Source organism: Macrobrachium nipponense, chromosome 11 (assembly GCF_015104395.2).
Source record: "Macrobrachium nipponense isolate FS-2020 chromosome 11, ASM1510439v2, whole genome shotgun sequence".
Classification (NCBI taxonomy): Eukaryota; Metazoa; Arthropoda; class Malacostraca; order Decapoda; family Palaemonidae; genus Macrobrachium; species Macrobrachium nipponense.
The window spans coordinates 84,542,272-84,562,271 of NC_061087.1; the positions used below are offsets into that span (position 1 = coordinate 84,542,272).

General features: G+C 35.2%; 2 long non-coding RNA genes across 2 annotated transcripts in view; both read left to right on the forward strand.

Annotated features, from left to right (window-relative positions):
• The window catches only part of LOC135206742 (uncharacterized), a 10,557-nt gene extending 564 nt beyond the window's left edge, over window positions 1-9,993 (forward strand). Inside the window, exons 1-2 of the long non-coding RNA XR_010312827.1 lie at window positions 1-4,273; window positions 9,053-9,993. The exon at window positions 1-4,273 is cut by the window's left edge and continues 564 nt beyond it. This is a non-coding gene — a long non-coding RNA (uncharacterized LOC135206742). The remainder of the gene's footprint in view (window positions 4,274-9,052) is intronic.
• A 1,275-nt stretch (window positions 9,994-11,268) lies between these two features.
• On the forward strand, window positions 11,269-13,543 carry LOC135207543 (uncharacterized). Its single transcript, XR_010312994.1, has 2 exons — window positions 11,269-11,908; window positions 13,094-13,543. It is a non-coding gene; the product is annotated as an uncharacterized LOC135207543 (long non-coding RNA).
• Window positions 13,544-20,000: the final 6,457 nt, after the last annotated feature.

Below are 20,000 nucleotides of genomic sequence, written 5' to 3' on the forward strand. Positions count from 1 at the left end.
AAAATCGTAGTTAATGATTTTTCGCAGCTTCAATATTCATCCAGTGTAGAAGGATCTCTCCCACATAGAGAGAGGCTACTTGAGAATCAGGAAAGGAATCGGCAGGGGGATTCTAAGCAAGAATGATCTTTACTCAGATGTGCATTAAGAATCATTTCCCGTTTTTCGTCGTTAAGGGTACTAAACACTTTCATTTCTTGTGTAGGTTCTACTACGTGGAATATGTTCGTGCATGGATGCTACAAACGTCCCATACACCTTCTGAAAAGTTTCTGTGCTGTTTTCATTTGTTTCAATGTGTAGACTTACTGGAGAGTTTGCGTAGTTCACATATGGTTTATATATAGCTTTCTATCGCTCATAGTTCTGTCTGGTTCCTCACTTTTGTGGATGATCGCAAATTCAATTTAGGTTTTATAAAGTTTCTCATCAGTTTCTTTAAGTTTTCAGATAGGCTTTAAAAATTCTACGTTCTCTCTGAAGTTTATGTATATTTTCTGTATGATTATTATAAAAAAGTCAGTTATTTATATATGCAATGACGATTTATAGGTTTTATGTAGTTTTAAAATACTCTCTCCATTCCTGGTCATATCTCCTTAATGAGTTTTATGGTAGTTCGATATTTTTCTTGACATGTGTATAGTCTATCTAAAATTTCTGTATAGTTTCTGCATGATTTCTAGTTGCCCTACAACTTTCATACAGTTATTCAGTTCAATATTTGCTCATTTATATCTGTATACGCTTTATAATTTATATATTATTTCATGTACAATATTTATAGTTTTGACCCAATATATTGTACTACTTTCACAGACCTCTACGTATGTATCTCCATTGTAATTTCTGTGTAATATCGTTTATTTACTCATAAAGCCAAAGTATTTCCTACATAATATTTCTGAATTTTCTTTATAATGTCTCTAGGTTACAATTTCTATATATTTTCTTTATGAAATCAATATGGAACCTTTGTAAATACTGCATACTTTATCATATTATATAATTTGCATATATTTCCTTTATGATTCCATATATTTTCCCTATAATCTTCTTACAGTTCCCCAGTGATTTGTGGATATTATAGGGAGAATATAGACAGTTCCTGTATGATACTTTTGGCGTCATAGACTCGGGTAGTTGCGATGCCAGAACCCCTCTATGTTGCCTATTTGCTTTCTACATTTTCTATATTATGGTTCATAATTTCTATAGATTTTTTTATGATCTCTCTACATTTCCTCAACAATTCCCGCATCATACCTCTTATATATATATATATTATAATAATATATATATATATATATATTAAACTAGATCACGTGCTCAACTGTGTTGTGCATTAATACAATTAATAACAGGACCTCTTTTAAACAGCTTGGTATCTCGGCTACCTGACGATGAGGACAGAAAGTCCTTGAAAGCTTGTAACTTTTTTTCTAAATAAAAAAAAAGCTGTTAGATACCACCCTGCTTCAATGAGGTTCTGTTATCAAGTTTTATATATATATATATATATATATATATATATATATATATATATATATATATATATATATATATTTCTGAATAATCTTTTATTACTTCCAATGCAATTTCTCTGATGTTTCCTCTCCTGGTTCCTGCAAGGTTTCCCCCACATGCTATTTAAAAAAAAAAAAATTAATATTTCCATAAATATCATCAGATTCCATCGTAGATGCTTTTTCCAGAGTTAAAGGAAGCAATATACTCTTACTTTTTTAGGATCAGATGCAACTGAATGACCAATTATTATAGGTGATAATGTTTAGTTTTTCCTGTGCAACTTGGTGAGGTGTTTAGTCTACTTTTAGAAGTAACCTCTAATCATTATCATTAGATAAAATGGCATCCATTTAGGCAAAATAATAAATCATTCATGAATTATAATCTCGCAGTTATTGTGAAGTATAACTCATACTTTAAGTTATAAATTATTACTATGATTATCATTATTTGTCTCAATTATATGGCCACTCCGGCCAATATCCTTACAAAGTAACTTCGGCAAACCCTTAAAAAATTGGAGTTTTTTTTTATTTTGAGTGTTTACTTAAACATGAGGAAATAGACTTAATATACACTAACAGTATATTGACCTGTTTTAAAAGTAAACCATTAGAAAGGCAACTCAATTTTAAGATGAGAATAAATACTAGAGTTTCAGATAGGCTGGCAACCTACAATTTTATGTTTTCACTCCCAGAAATCTTTATTGAAATGATAAGGAAACTCCAAATACCTCTTTCCTGTTATCAATGATTTATTTCCTATTATAGATCATTTATTTTAAAGTTTATAGAAGAAATAGCTAATTTTGTTTGCCACAAACTGTTCCATAATTCCTCATGGCTAGGTGGTCTTACATATTACGTGAGTGAAAAGAAATGATACCATAAATTAATTCGTTAATTATTGATTTGTTGAATCTTAATCGGTATAATTGGATGACTTTATTATTATTATTATTATTATTATTATTATTATTATTATTATTATTATTATTATTATTATTATTATTATTATATTACAGGTTTTTCAGTTATACGATCATATGATAATTTATGCTCTCTTTTTCAGTATTGTTGGGATATAGATATTGTATTTTAGCTTATCTGTGTTTTGAAATTCATATTGTATTTATTTCTATAAATGGATTTCCAGTATCTAAAAGAAATCGTATAAAATTCTCTGAGATTATAATGATAGTTTGACATTTATGTCAACATCCGAACAATAAAACCATATTAATATTAATTTCTTTAAATAAGAATTGGCTACAGATAAAAGGTAACCTTATAAAAAGCGATGACTAACATTTTAATATAAATAATACCTGTGTCTATTTACAATGTGAAAATTACCTGTATATTATACATTATTATATTTTATATAACATTTATCTTTGAACTATTTACAGTTTTCTTCTACGTTTATTTTGCAGATATGTGTAATGGCTGGTACTTATTACACCTTTCATATATTTTTTATGTTACTCTCCTCTGTCCAGTATGTATATATGTAGATAGAATCAAACAAATAATAAAAAAATAACATTATCATTGTAAAAGATCATGATCAACTTACTATAACCAGTCTAGTAAAAGTAGCTTGGATAAAAAGTCTTACTGTGGTTGCCAATGTTGATGCATATACTTAATTCTTGTGATAGAACTGTAAATATATCTATGTTGAATTAACCGGTTTTCATTTTGTATTCCTGTTTAGTCATTTACCTCGGAGCTGAAAGTTTGGAAAACAAACTATTGTAGAATGAAAACGTCACCAGAACAGAAATTATCTTGCATCACTCCCTCATTGTTTGAGAACGCTTTAATTGTCCTCAGTTTGTATTTAATCCGGAAAGGACAAAATCAAGTCTCTGAGAGCAAACTCTGTTATCTAAGAAACCATTTTTAGAATAAAGTTGCTTCTTCAAAGGGAAATTACAAAATTTACTCCACGCGAAGTTTTGCAAGATGTCACTCTCATAGGCTTGACAGCAGTCATGAATGACCAACCGGAAACAGAACACAGGAACTTACATGTCATTTTATGTCGTTGCCAATGGTTATCTCATGACCGCGACATGTCTCCATGACTTTTTCGTGCTTATTGTAAGGAGAATACTTACATATTGCTTGTACTAGATATAGATTCTACTTGCAGTCAAGCAAACCTGATGTGAGGAATACATCGATATTGGATATAAGGCGGTGATCGTGCGCCTGGCAACCGCACGTTACTGGCACTACCAAAGGATATATTTACTATAGTTGCCAGCTTGCCAACACGTTGCTAGTTCCACTAACAGATATTAGGCGATGCGAAGGAGAGTACTGTAACCGTAAACAAAAAATCCTGCTATGTACATATGCCTTGTCTCTCTCCACTTAATATTAGCCATCTCCTGGCTACTCGACGATGAACAGAATCCTTTTGAAATCACTTCAATAAGCAAATAGGCAACTATGTAATGTCTCTATGTGGGTTCTCCCTCCCCTCTAGCTTAATGATATCATACACACTTGTGGAATCTCTATTTCCCTCTCGTAGTGAAAGATTGCTCTGAAGAAAACCAGTTGAATTTTCCTTGTTACAGAGTAACGTGTAAGTGTTAAACTATGGCTGATAAATCAGATTCCGACGTTAAAACCGAGGACAAGAAGAAATTTTGGCTTGAATTGACGAAATCCGTTTTGATATTTGCAGCTGTGTGTGGCCTAGCAGCAATGTTTATGGGGTACAAGTAAGTTTTATTTCCATTTTTGTTGTTGTCACTTATTTTCCACCTCTGTAGGAGTGCTATGTTTACATAGCCTCAGGTTAACTGTCTTCTAACGGTAGATTATAGGAAGTGACGTTATGACAGAAGTGCTTTAGACCTTCGAAACTACCCAGTGTGACTTCATATTGTGTACTATAAATGCTTTACATTATCAGTGTACTAACTGAATCGGCTTATAACTCTCTCTCTCTCTCTCTCTCTCTCTCTCTCTCTCTCTCTCTCTCTCTCTCTCTCTCTATATATATATATATATATATATATATATATATATATATATATATGTGTGTGTGTGTGTGTTGTGTGTGTGTGTGTGTGTGTGTGTGTAAGCAATGTGCCTTTGTTAACCAAAGCACTAAATTATGTGTATACCTGATAGTTAGAAGACTGCTGTGTGCATGGTGGGTGTTGTTGCCGTTGGCCATGGAACTTGCATCCCCATCCAGAAATATCGGATCAGACGATCGGTTAATTTTGGAGCCTCTCTCCACTCAGGGAATGAGGCACACAGTTGAAATATATGTTTACAATGACATAATCACTTAATTAACGATTTTGTAGTTTGCCACATACTGTAAAAGCGTCACGAAACTCGAACTGTAGTACGAGCGTAGTATTAGAACAAAGGGAAACAGCTGGCTGGTGTTACGTGTGCAGGAGGCAAGGACAATTTCAACCCAAGGCAAGGCAGTGATTTCCACTCATGAAGTACGTAAAAGAAAAAGAAAAAAAAATTACGTTATCGATTCCCAGGGAGAGGAGTGAAGGGGTGGGGGAAGGTAGAGTTCAGAGGCAGTCGGTATCCCCAAAATCCATTCTCTTGCAAGTTTGCCAGTGACGTCACCTTTTTGCTACTTCAACATCTTTTTTTTTTCCAGTGTTAGAATATCTTCTTCTTCTAGGGAACACCATGCAGGGAAGGGAACATCTTGAAAAGATAGGCTGGTCTTCAATCAGCGGATATTATGACTTACTGATACAAAGCGTACTCGGTCTTTCAAATTATTGCCCTGGCGCGCAGGCGCGCGCGCGCGCGTGTGTATGAACAAAGTTACAGCCACGAAGGAAAGAGAGAAACAATGAGATGCTAAGTAGCTTTCGTCTTATGAATACATGGTCACAGCGTCTTATTGTTTCACACTCCTTTTTACCTCATCATGATTTAAAAGTAAATTTTGTATATATAATATGTATATATATATATATATATATATATATATATATATATATATATTAAAATATTTAATTTTTGGTACCTCTTAACAGGTGGTGGATTAAAAAAAAAAAAAAAAAAAAAAAAAAAAAACACGACAGTAGTCACTGTCCTGTTCATATTTCAGTTCCCAAACGTACGTTGTTCTATCTTAAATTATTCCTTCTTTTCCTTAATGCAAAACTCTTAACCACCTTTATGTCTCCTGACATTTCTCACTCAGAGTTCTTGCCACACATACTACGTATTTTACGTAAACAGCATATTTCAGCAGCTTAACGATCCCTTCAGACATTCCCATCATGGCTTCAAAAGGCGCAAATTCTTTTTCAGATCTTGTGCACCCACTGTTTCCCACTTTGTGTCACCTAATCTGTGACTCATATTTTCTGTTGTCTTACCATTATCCGTAATATTTACTTCCAGATACCTCCGTGAGTCAGCTGCTTCCAACCGTACAGTACAATCCCTGTTAACATTCATTAACCCATCTTCATGGTTTCTGTTTGACTTCATACTCTTACTTTTCCTCTTATTTAATTTTTAAAATGTTCACCAGTGCAGCATTCCACACCCCGCCCCCCCCCAACCCCGCTCATCTAGTCAGTAGCTACTGTATCAGTGGAAGCATCAAGTATTGCACACTCCATTCTCAATTAATTTTGTTATTCCCCTTCCTTGTGCTAGCTTGCATCACATGTCCTGTCTACGACTTCTTGAGTTACACCACCCATAAAGATATGAATTAAATAGCCAAGCAGACATAGCAAGCCGTAGTGTCAGACTCGGTTTTGCTCCAAACAAGTCACTTCCATGTCTACTTTTTCTGACATCCCTTATGCTTTCATTATAGAAACTTAACTTCCTTGAACAACTTACGTATCTTCTGCACTGCATATCCTCGCCTCCCTCCACGTAGCTACCTTATCAAATCTTTCACAAGCTACTATGTGGTAGTGCCGTGAGTGCACACTATGGAGTGTACTTTAGGCATCACTAAAAGGTTGTTTGCAGCTTCCTGTCGGCCCCTGGTTGCAGCCACCTTTTAGCCTTTCACTCTGGCACCATTCGTGCTTTCTTCCATCCTGCTGTCTAGCCTCGAAAACCATTACTTTTTAGTGCAAATGGAGTTTTTTTTTTCAGTTTCACCTTTGGGTCCTTACACTTAAAGTCATTTATTTTCTGGATCTCTTTTTCTACCTGTCCAGCTACTCCAACTTCCTCTTTTTGCTGTCTTGAGCACCGAATGGGGGATTCCCCGCTCTGCCAACGCGAAATCAGAGGCATTTAGTTCTGGTGACAGAAATTCATTTCTCGATGAGGTTCGGATCTCTCAATAAGCTGTAGGTCTCGTTGCTAAGTAAACCAATTGGTTTCTAGCCACGTAGAAATATCTAATTCTTCGGGCCAGCCCTAGGAGAGCTGTTAATCAGCTCGTTGGTCTGGTTAAACTAAAATATAATTAACTTATTAACCGAATGGGGGCAAGTGTCCAGTGCTTTGGTTTATAGCATAAAATTCAGTGGTTTTTGCCTTTAAACTTCTAGCAAGTGTGATTCTTATTTATCTGAACCCACAATTTTTTTTTGCTTACTCGGGGAGTAACCCTACGAACAACTTTGTTGCTATTCGCTCTACCTCAGAATTAATATATTTTCATATATGTTAACCGAACAGGAATTTTTTAGTTAATAATAATTTCGTCCTCTCGTGGGTTCAAACCAGCGCCCAGCGGACTGAGGAGAAATCAGGACTTCAGTGACGTTATCGACTGAAGTCCTGATTTCTCCTCAGTCCGCTGGTTCGAGCCCACGAGAGGAAGAAATTATTATCAACTAAAAAATTCCTCTTCGGTTAACATAGTATATGAAAATTCAGAGGTAGAGCGAATTGGATATTAAAGGACATTTGTAGCTTAATGCATAATTATAATATATATACATATATATGTATGAGTCATATCACATTACCGTGATTCATATACATACATCGAGCTACAAGTGTCCTTAAATATCTAATTCGCTTTACCTCGGAATTAATTGATTTTCATATATTTTAACCGAAGGGGAATTTTTAGCTTCATTGTGTGTCCTGGATTTGTTGGGTTCGATGGTTCGCGTCCGTGAGCCGACAAATCTCTTATCGAGTAAAAAATTCCCCTTCGGTTAACATATATGAAAATATATTAATTCCGAGGTAGAGCGAATTGGATATTAAAGGACATTTGTAGCTCGATGTATATATATTATATATATATATGTATATATAATAATATAGATATTATATATATAGATATATATAATAATAATATAGATATAAAATTTTTATATATAATATATATATACACATATATGCAATGAAAATCCCACCTCTTAGAATGCAGAAGAAGGCAAAGAATTCCACGTCTTGGAAGGGAACTATATAGAGATAAATCTCATGTTCACACTTTTGTGAGGTTTTTAAGCCTGGTAGATATATATCGAGAATGAAAAAGGAGGCAGGTAATTTCAAGCTCTTGAGAGGCATACTCAGAATAATATAAAAGCGAAACTCTATTCAAGAATGAGTGCATCCAACATCTATATGAAAGGGCTGTTTAGCCATGCGTCAAGAATTAAGCTCCGTAGTGGGTTAGTGCCGTCAGTGCACCTCATGAGGTACACTGTAGGCATTACTTAAGGTTCTTTGCAACGTCCCTTCAGTCCATAGCTGCAGCCTCTTTCATTTCTCTTACTGTACCTCCGTTCATATTATCTTTCTTCCACTCCCACCCTCGCCTAAGTTCCTAACACTTGGTTAATAGTGCGACTGCGAGGTTTTCCTCCTGTTATCCCTTTAAAAACTGTCAATTTCCGTTTCAGCGCTTGGCCTAAATTCTATATTCAGTTCAGTTGCACCACGCTATTAAACAGATCAATATTATTCCTTCTTGACATGCTAAGTGATTAGACAGTTTCGTTGTCCAAATTTTCAAACATTATTGTGAAGGTAAAGAGTATAAGAGAAAGGAAAAAATTTGATCTCTGAAGCATTATTATTATAAATTAATCCGAAGATAAACCCCTATTCATCTGGAACAAGCCCACAAGACTTGAAATTCAAGCTTCTAAAGAATATGGTGATAATTTGGAAGAAGTTACAGATGCTAATAGGAAAGTCATAGAGAAGGGATCAGTTGTTAAAAAAAGATAAATTAGTAAATTATTAAATAAATAGATAAATACATAGAGATTAAAACGAGAAATGAATTTTTTTATTTTAGTAATAAATTACATCTTTGCATGAACTTTGGAGGTTCTGATTGCACAACATCCTCAGGAAGATCTGTCTCCGCCCAAAGTAGATCGCTCGTGAAAGAATAGTTGACAATAATTTTGTAAATCTGTTGATGAAAGAAACTGATTTTTGTTAAGAATATATGTTTTTTACTATGTAATTCTTAGAGTACATAATGAATACAAATAGTTGTACTAATGCTGTTTTTGTGCTCAGATATAAGTTGGTTTTACTTCATAACATCTCGTTTTCAGTTTCAGTACCTGCGTCTACGTCGCTGGAGGCATGAAAGTGTGTTACATGGCAGCCAACCACGCTATCAAGCAAATGGGATAAGCCACCAACCTCAGCCACATCCTACCAGAATCCAACGTTTGCTCTGCTGATGGTTTCTCTCTGGGAGATGAACTAGAGTTGAATAGTTTAGGGATCCTGAGAGAAAACTTCTTTTGTGTTCATTTCAAAATACGTTCCTGACTTTTATTTTTGGATTCTTATGTGTATCTGATTGACAGCTGTTGTTGCATTTTTTTAATTTTGTTATTCCTAAGCCTAATACATCTGTCAAGGTATAATAACCTTGAAATTGAAAGTTGTCAGTATAATTATATTTCAAAATCGTTTACAAACAGTGCTGTGTAAACTCGGAGCAGGTTCTAAGACTGCACATCTAGTCGCATGCATTTATTGTTGAGTAATATTAAGTTTCCACTTCACTCAATATATTTACCTTTATGAGGTGCAAGTCAGTAAAGGTAGTGTTGTAAGCCAGATTAAGGCAACTTCCTTTATGCAACAGGAAATGTGATCAAGTATGTGATAACGTAGAGCGCAAAATGTTAGATCTGGAAATGATATAGAGGCGTTTTTATCTTTATTAAGGTGAAGCATGTTTGTAATAAGATAAACGAAGGTTCCTTTATCGTATTTCTCCCTGTATGTAACCCGTTGTACGCAACAGTTTACATCTGTTATGTGTAGCCTATTCATAGGATAACGTAGGGTGTTAAATGATAAGATAAAGCTTTGTTATCACTGCAAGCATGTTGGTAATCAGCTTTCTTTTGAATTCATTTTGACTGAAGATTCAAGATATTGTCGTTGACCATCAGGAGGACGATATGATTCCAAAGGAGCTTCAAAACATTTTGCTCTTTCTTTATAATATGTAGCCCAAAATACATGATGTATTACAGTTCTTGGTCTGATTCATTCCCACAGTCTAGGGTGATTGAGTTTTATTAGTTTTTGATAATGGAAAACTGTTATTTATTTTAATATAAGTACATGCATACATTCATATTTGAGGATGGAAGTAAGCTGCATTTCAAATATGATTCAGCAGTTAAGTGAAGAAAAAGGCTCAGTGAACCTCGCTTGTGTAAGAGGTTTGATAAATTCAACGTAGGACGTTTTGATTTTCTCTCGGAGAATTGACATGCCTTTTCCGACAAGGTACATAATACAATTGGAGGAAACTTATCTAAGTCTGTGTAATTCGACCAAACACGGCATAATAGTAGCTTTAACACGTTCATTTGTGCTCTCTTTGTCATTGGCATTTTATTAATTGCAATTCTGGAAGTGGATATTCTTTAGATTTATAATCTGTGCAGAATGAGAGTTTCGGTGGGATTTATCCTTATTTCTAATGTTAACCACAATTTTCAAAATTGTTTTCTAATATGAATAATTGATTGTAACTGGTATATTTGTATTTTTTATCTGAAGTTTGAGAAGTAGTTGCTCATCTCATGTAGTGAGCCCATTCAGTTCATCTAATGAAACAATTATTATAATCATTATCTCAGCGGCGATCCTAGTCGGGTACCAATGCCCAAGGGCAGAAAACCCATACTCTCGTTTGATCCCTTTGGCTACGTTTTCGAATTAGCTGGACCCTTTATGAAGGCAGATTTCAGCACGTTTTCCCGGTTTAATTTTGAGAGTCCACTTCTCTGCTAAGACAGAAACGACCTGTGAGAGATTATCTGGTATCAGCTGGAAGTGTGTTTCTAGAAGATGTGATACTTGATTATGGTGACTGATGAGTGCCAGAGTTGCCATACGAAATGAACTATTGTGTATATAAATCCTCTTGTTAAAACAGGTTGAATTATGTCTTGTTGGTGTTGCAGATATGACTCGCCTAATTTATGCAAGCACGGCATGCTTGTGATGGGCTACTGATGAATGATCCTAAACCAGTTCTGAAAGTTGTGTAAGTTATGTTAAACGTCTGAACATACTTCTGAACGGTTCAGAAGCAAATTCTGAATTAAATCTGTCATTAAAGCCAGAATGAATTCTTATTGATACTAAGGATTCAGTTGTCATTTACACACACACACATATATATATATATATATATGTGTGTGTGTGTATAGTACATATATATATATATATATATATATATATATATATATATATATATATATATATATATATATATATATAGTATATATATGATCCGTCATAATGATTGTAAAGCAGCTTGGCCTTTATCAGATTGTGAGTCCAGAGGTCCACACTGGACTCCCCTTTCTATGCAATACGTAGGTCACCACACTATAGATGCCGTCTATGTGCAGGCCCCTGCTCTCCGAAATATATTTAATAATGGCTTACGAGCTCACATTTTAACTTTTCTCTCTTTCCTTGGATCATGCAAGAATTTCCTTCATTAATCACGAAGATATAGTTGTCTTTAACTTGATGAAATTTGAAAAGTACTAACTTTCAATTTATGCGTTCGATTGGCTTGTATGAAGTTACTAAATGCAAGCATCAGAACCCTTTGTTTTAGTAGCTATAGAAATATTTCAAATTTAAATAATTATATATAGTGCTAAATTTACGTGTCATTATAAGATTTTTTTAGCTACCCAGTACAGAAATGATAAGGGGACACTAACTGGCAACGCCAGATAGCTGCGAGCGATATGCTGTTCTGCCAGTTCTGGAAAAAGCCAGTTGATGTTTCATCGTCGGGGAGAAGAGAGAGTTACACTTAGTCTGCTAACGTACACCCTGTTTTGGGCTGAAATAGCGACATTCGGTATCGTGGCTATAGTTGGGGTCTCCATATCTGCCATGTTTATGGGATACGAGTAAGTTTTATTTCCACTTTCATTGTTATAATAATAATAACTGTAGCGACTTGTCTAGGAATGTTTTGTTTTCATGGCGTCATGGTAACTGCCATTTAACTGTTTAAGTATTAGGAAATGGTGTTGTGAGAGAAGTGCTTTAGACTTTCGATATAGGACCCAGTATTGTGTATAAATCTTTTACATTATCAGAGTAATACTTGATCGGCTATAATATCGCTCTCTCTCTCTCTCTCTCAAGCAGACATAACTTCAGTGGAATTATGAAGTCTGGCTATACAGTACATCAAGGGTGGATTATTTGAGTCCGGACCTTGAGAGCTATTCCCATAGTAAGATCAGAACAAACAAAGGACTGTGACCGTGAGATAGGTCATAATTGTCAAAGTGAGGTGCAGGAGCTTGTTTTATTATTATTAATTGTAAAGTTGTGATTCTAGTTCGTCGAGAAGAATCATAAGTGATATCCCTTTGTTGACAGAGCAAAACACTAATCGAAGTTGACTGTGTCCCTTACAGATATGAAGAGCCTGTTTTGGAGTTTGTCAAGTAGTAACCACCACACTATTAAGCAGATGAATCATATTATTCCTTTATGACATACTTCTATATATTTTTATGAAAGAAAAAAAAAGCAGAGGTTGATTGATTTGATGCTGTCATTTTCCGAGTTCTCAAACATTATTGTGAAAGTAGAGTATAAGAGAAAGAAAAGGATTTGGTATCTGAAGCATTAATATTATTATTATAATATCAATCCGAAGATAAACCCTATTCATCTGGAACAAGCCCACAGGGGCCACTGACTTGAAATTCAAGCTTCCAAAGAATTTCGTGTTCATTTGAAAGAATTTAGAAGATAATAAAAAATAAAGTAGAAATCAGTAATTACAAAAAGAGATAAATTAATAGTTAATAAATAATCAGATAAAAATATAATGAGTAAAATACAAGGTAAACTGTTTTATTGCAGAAATGCATTGCATTTAACTTTGCAGGTTCTAATTGCACAACAGCCTCAGGAAGCTCATGAGGGAATTGATGACAATTTTGTACATTGTTGTGAAAAAAGCTCATTTTTGTTAAGAATATTATGTATCTTACTATGTAATTCTCGGAGTACATAATGAATACTATTAGTGATACGATTTCAGTTTTTGTGCTCAGATGATATCTTGTTTCCAGGGTCTTAATCAACGTCTGCATCGGGGGCGTGAAAGTGACTATCACGCTAGTCAAACGCATTTCCAAGAAAATGGGATAAGCTACGAACCTCATCCAGATTCTACCAGGATCCAACGTTTGCTCTTTCTGGGAGATTAACTAGATTTAAATAATTCAGGGATCCTGAGAGATATCTCCTTAATGTTTTCATTTCAGAATACGTTCTTGACTTTTGTTTTTGTATTATTTTTTTTATTTGATTGACAGCTGTTGCTGCATTTTTAAAAAAAAATTTTTATATGTTAATCCCAATTAATTACCTTGTTATTGAAAGTTGTCAGTACAATGCATGTAGGTAATCATCTCTCTTTTGAATTCATGTTGACTGAAGATCAATATGATTCCAAAGGAGCTTCAAAACATTTTGCTCTTTCTTTATAACATGTAGCCCAAAATACATGATGTATTACAGTTCTTGGTCTGATTCATTCCCACAGTCTAGGCCGGGTGGTTGAGTTTTATAACCTTTTGATACGTAAAAACTGTTTTTTATTTACTTTAATATAAGTACATGCATACATTCATATTTGAGAATGGAAGTAAGCTGCATATCAGATGTGATTCAGCGGTTAAGTGAAAAAAAGACTTAGTGAACCACACGTGTGCGTGAGGTTTGATAAATGTAGCGTAGGTCGTATTCATTTTCCCAAAGAACTTACATGTCTTCTCCGACAAGGTACATAATACAATCGGAGGAAAGTTATCTAAGTCTGTGTAATTCGACCAAACACGGCATAGTAACAGCTTGAACACGTTCATCTGTGCTCTGTTTGTCATTGGCATTTTATTAATTGCATTTCTGGAAGTGGACATTATTCAAATCTGTAATTTGTGAAGAGTGAGAGTTCCGGTGGGGTTTATCGTTATTTCAGACAGCACACATTTTAACTTTCTTTCTTTCCTTGTATCATGCAAGACTTTCCTTCATTAATCATGAAGATATACTTGTCTTTAACTTAATATAAGTTGTGAAGTACTAACTTTCGATTTATGCATTCGATCAGCTTTTATGAAGTTACTAAATGCAAGCATTAGAAAACTTTATTTTTGCAGCTATGGAAATATTTCGAATTTACATAATTATGACAATACTATATTTACGTGTTATTATAAGATTTTTAGCTACCCAGTACAAAAATCCACGTAGTCCTATTGCTTTTCATTTCGGTCACAGAAAAAAATATTGTTCCGTATTCTTATTGTAAGCAAATGAAATTATAATCTTTTTTCTTTTACATTAACTTTCACTTACGAAAATCATAGCCCCTCTTCATCCTCTACCTTACTGTATAACATTTTCTTGTTCTTATGGCGGGCCACCATATCATCAGTTGGATGAAACTTCACGCAACTTCCTTTCATTTTCACACAGTGTAAGGATCGCTGCATTTATTGCAGATGTTTTTAGTCTGTTTCTTTGCTCTGTTTTGAAAATGTTAACTTTACCATAGAAAAAAAAAACCTCTCGCATCCTGCGTTTGAATTGGGTAAGCAGAGTACGAAAGGCAAAGTTTACAAGTTCCGTCAAATTTTTTTCAGTGTCTCGTAAAGTTGCCCAAAATCTATCTACTTCCGTATCAAGATATCTCTCAGAAGAGGCAAACTTCTCCGCTGGCTATCTATTCTTTGCAGATTTTCGCTGGTATCAAATTACCAAAATCCAAACCAGTGTCATAAAATTCCATAAATATTCATAATGGATTCCCCAACTGCTTTTGTATCAAAATTAGGATATTAAGTTTTATTATGTCATTTATAAATACACAATTTTACGATGGTTATTGCACGATTAAATCTAGAAATGAACGGGTATCCTATAAATGGGAATCTTTAATGGTATTAATCAGTATCCTTCCATTAAAACTTCAGACAAAACACAGACAATGAACTCGTTTCAAGAAATTTCAGGACAGAATCACGATGCATATTGTGAGTCTGTCACAGTTTAAACAACATCGACTCTGTATGTACTGTAATTACGAAATCGGACTTCTTTTTTTCATTTACTGTTGAACTATCATTAGTAGTAAATTGAGAATAATATTTTTTTCAATGTTAAGGAAAGCCTGAAATTACCGTACAACACGTACGATACTTGGACATACTATCATATACCGTCCAAATTACCGTATTTGTACGGTAATGATCATACGTATCCCAACACTGCCTGAGAGGGAATCATCCTTGTGAAGGCGTACAAGAAACCGAACAAGGTGAAATGACTGTGAACCTGGAACACACTATGTAGTCTAGGACAGGTCACGGTCAGGTATGTATGTATTAATAGCGAGGAGCGTCGGCCCCCCGCTATTTTAATATTTGGTATGCGTTTAGCCAGAGTGTTAGGCGAACTGATAACATTCAGTCCCTCCCCTCTCTCTCTCTCTCTCTCAAGGTGGTCACTGGCATAGCCTTCTCTCTCTCTCTCCATTCCATCAGGTCATCAAATCAGAGTCGGAGCTACAAAAATAGACCTTTATTCAAAGTAAAGTACTAACTAAATCATTCAGATTCTTACAGGATAATTAACAGAATGATAATAGTTCAAGTCTCACAGACAATCCCCCGGTATTTAAATGTCTTAATCAGTAATTAGTCGCACCAATTATCTCTTCTCCAAAATATTATAGTTCCCTCCACACAGGACACTTAGTCCCCTCACTAGGACACTTGGTCCCCTCACTAGAACCGCCTGTTTAAAAGACAGGAGAACACACTAGTGAGCACACACAATTGTAAAGACAAAGTCAAAAGATTAAATGAAATAGAACATCTTTACAAAATATCAATAACAGAGTAAGCCATATCTTTGGCTAAAGCATAATAACATTTACCCATTACAGCTTGGAAAATCACACACTTTCAAAAGGAAACACCTCGGCATACGCCATCGTGGCTCTGCCTTTCTCGCACAGCCCTCTCCGTAAGTCTTCCCCTAGTTTTGGCTAAAGATGCCATTATGAACGGAAGAGGCGCACACGTACACATGAATTCACACTCTTCGCCCCAAGTAACTGGTCACAGCAAGTTTTCAAAGGCACCTTGAACAATAGTCTCTCGAACTCACATACCCACAGAACAAACATTGACCTGCTAAGTAAGCATCTTAGTGTCACACCATCCCAGAAAAGAGATATCAGCTTTTCTTAAGCTGTCGCTTGGACTCTGTCTCCATGGGAAGTTAAAAATGATAAGTCTGCACATTCCAAAAAAGTCACAGCACATCACATTACAATGGTATATTAAACATATTATTAATTATAGCCCTCTTTTATATAACATATGTTTATTTGATACAAATCTGAGATAATTAATAATTAATCTATACAGTAATAAATGCCTACTTCTATACCGAGAGGAAAGCACTTCAAACATTTTAATTCTAATAAAGTTGTTAAATTTAACAATTCTTTGCCTACGATCACTACCATTGTTTGTTTGATTTATTTTTCAGTACATATAAATAAAATTATTTGTCAAATTCAGCTGAAATTGAATAATCATCGTTAAGTTCTGTAAAAATATAAAGATTTTTAATTGGGTATTTAATTTTGGCATTGAAACATAAGTAGTTGAATAACAGGAATTTAAAAAGCAAGGAAAAAGTTAATCACAAAAACAAAGTCGGTTTCGTTTCGTTGGATACGAGTTGCAGGATATACGTGTCCTCTGTGCCAGGTAAGCTCTGATTTCTAGCCACAGCTCGCAGACAAAAGATTTTGATCAATCTTTTCCTCAAACACCAATATTATTGTGTTTCTCTCGACGTTGAAAGAGAATAATAATATGGTGGTCAGTCGACTTGTCAACCGTACAGTGGCAATGAGCTTTCATGTAATTTGCGAATTATCATTGTTACGTATGAGCCTCGGCCTTAAGGGGTTCAAATACGTAAACAGAAATAGTTGAGGGAAAAAACAGAATAAATTAATTGAATTTACCGTAAAAGGATTTAAAGTGTTAATTTACTCTAGAGGGAAAGGTCGCCAGAAAACTCAGCCAATTACTTTACATCTATTTATTTACAAGAGGCCATTTACTGGTCTGGAGAAAAAGTACATGCAGCGTGTCCACACGTGGGGACCCATATATCTCTCACAAGGGGATAGCTGGCAAAAAATGAGATTTACGTGAAAGCTGGTTTTCGAAATCTTGCGGTAATGCAACACTTGGTGGCGCAAAGACTTGGACATGTGACTCAGGGAATCTGGAAAAAGAGCCCAGATTAGGCAAGATAAAAAAAAGGACTTCTTGCACAAGTTACGATTATTCAGTTCTCTAACACTGGGGAAAAGGCACTCTAGTGTTTAACTGAGGTATGCAATGACTTCATTTGTCTGGGACGATCACACTAGGGAAGCATGCGGCCAAGGCAGTGAGAGGAACAAAGGGATATTCATTGAGTTGGAAGTTTGAATTGTGAAAATGGGGAGTAAATAGACACTAGGAGGTAAGGAACTGGCAATATGCTGTTTCACAAGACGTACCTGGATGCCATGATCAGTGGACCTTTGTAGAAATGTAGCGTCGGCTTTGTCTCAGATCTGGGGCTCTGGGCGCGCCAGTAACGCCGTTAGACCTAAGTGTGGAAGGCTGGTGGTTGGACATCCGTCCGAGGTCACGACTGGAGCCGACTGAGAGCGAGGGCAGGTGTGTTTCCAGGGTGTTGGGGGTCAGCTTAACCCCCCAAGAGCAGGACATCCTGGAAACAAAACATACAGCCAGCAGAGGGTTCACAGGAAAAAGAGCTTAAGACATAGGCCTAAAATAAGTACCAGGCTACCTACATCCTTCCCTTTGGGATACGTCCCTAAAGCTGACAAGAGTCTATATTTTCCCTCTCTAGCAGGAAATTCCTATCTCTGGCTGGGGTGTTTTGGTTTCCCGCTTAAAATCAGCTGATTTTAGGGCAAATGGCTGATTTTCTAGCAATCAAAATATTTAACTAAATGCTGGGTAGACGAGGAGATCAATAAACGTAGCATCATGTAGTATTCTCATATACTAACTGTCTAAACGTGACCATCCATTTGTAGTACCAACTTTTTGAAAGTGTAAATTTACAATGCTGTATTTTTTTTTCTCTAATGAGAGCCCTCAACAGAATTTCTGCTTCTTAATTTTTGCTCATATTTGCTGGGCAGGACAGCAAAATTAAAAGCGACTTTGCTACATGTCAGTTCTTAGGTTATTAAATACTTTGTTTACCTTAAAATGACTTTGTTAGTGTGACACACACACACACACACACACACACACACACACACATATATATATATATATAAAAGTGACCAGTAGATTCTACATACATACACACACACACACACACACACACACACACACATATATATATATATATATATATATATATATATATATATATATATATATGTGTGTGGTGTGTGTGTGTGTGTGTGTGTGTGTGTATGTATGTAGAATCTACTGGTCACTTTTTTACCAGATACTTATGCAATTCTGTAATAGCTGCAATGCCCTCTTAACTTCTTGAATTCTTTGCTCTTTTTTGGATACGCTTGTCACTGCAAAGCCTGAAGATCCAAGTTCAGAGATTTTTTTGTGGGGGAGGGGAGAAATTGTGATGTCCGGTACGCATAATCCCGAAGTGCACTGAGCGTTCGGCCAGACTCCGGCCCTACAGGCTACAGCCACCGTGGGCGGAGATTACCCACTCTCCTAGCAGACGACGCATTTCGTTCCGCCTTACTGCCCTCTATGTTCTCCTCCGTCATTAGCTTATTTTGTTGTTTTTATTATTTTTATGTTGTGTAAATATGAAATTGTGATATACAGTGGTCACCCCGTATTCGCGGGGGATGCGTACCAGACCCCCCGCAAATAGTTAGAATCCGCGAATGTTTGGAACCCCCCTCTAAAAATGCTCATAAACTATCCTGAACATGCAAACACCAAAGTATCCCTTAAAGACCATCCTTCATCAAATATACATAAAATATCCTATTATGGTTCATATTAATCTTTGAAATATTATTAATACTATTTTAAAGTAAATCTTACATTTTATGTTTATACATAAATACATACTATGTACGTACTGAATGACTTAGTTACGTATGTGAAAATAATTCAGTCCCCCATAAGTATTCAGTCATGCATGTTTTCTTTCATACGTTACTATTTGAGACATCCATTTTCTTTTTACAAGGGAACAATTGAATGTGAAATCACAAATAAAATCACAAATACCATTTCTTACTTAAAGTATTATCCTACATCAAATATACCATTGAATTGGTATTTTTTAATATCATTTTAAAGTAATCTTAAACATTTTACCATTAGAAATATATAAACAGCCAATAGCAGAGAGAGAGAGAGAGAGAGAGAGAGAGAGAGAGAGAGAATGTTATTGTTACTGTTTAATCTCATTAAACGTAATATTATTTGTAAACTAGTACTGTATATTATTATTTTACCATAAAACGTAGTATTGTCCTTAAAGATATTCTTATACATACACTTCCAGCCCAAACAGAGGGCGAGAGTTACCACTAGCGCATGCTAGTATCTCGTGTGGAGAGAGAGAGAGAGAGAGAGAGAGAGAGAGAGAGAGAGTTGTCCTTATTTAAAAGAGTGAAATGGATAGATTATTGTACTTCTTTAAAATACTATCACATGTGAATTTTGAGATTAGTTATTATTATTATTATTATTATTATTATTATTATTATTATTATTATTATGCGAAAATATTAATAAACATACACATGTACCATAGAAATTATCTCATATATATCAGCAAAAGAGAAAGAGAGAGAGAATCTCAATGATCCGTAGATGGCAACACTCGATTTGACAGTTGGAACCCAGCCAACCAAGCTGGCTAAGT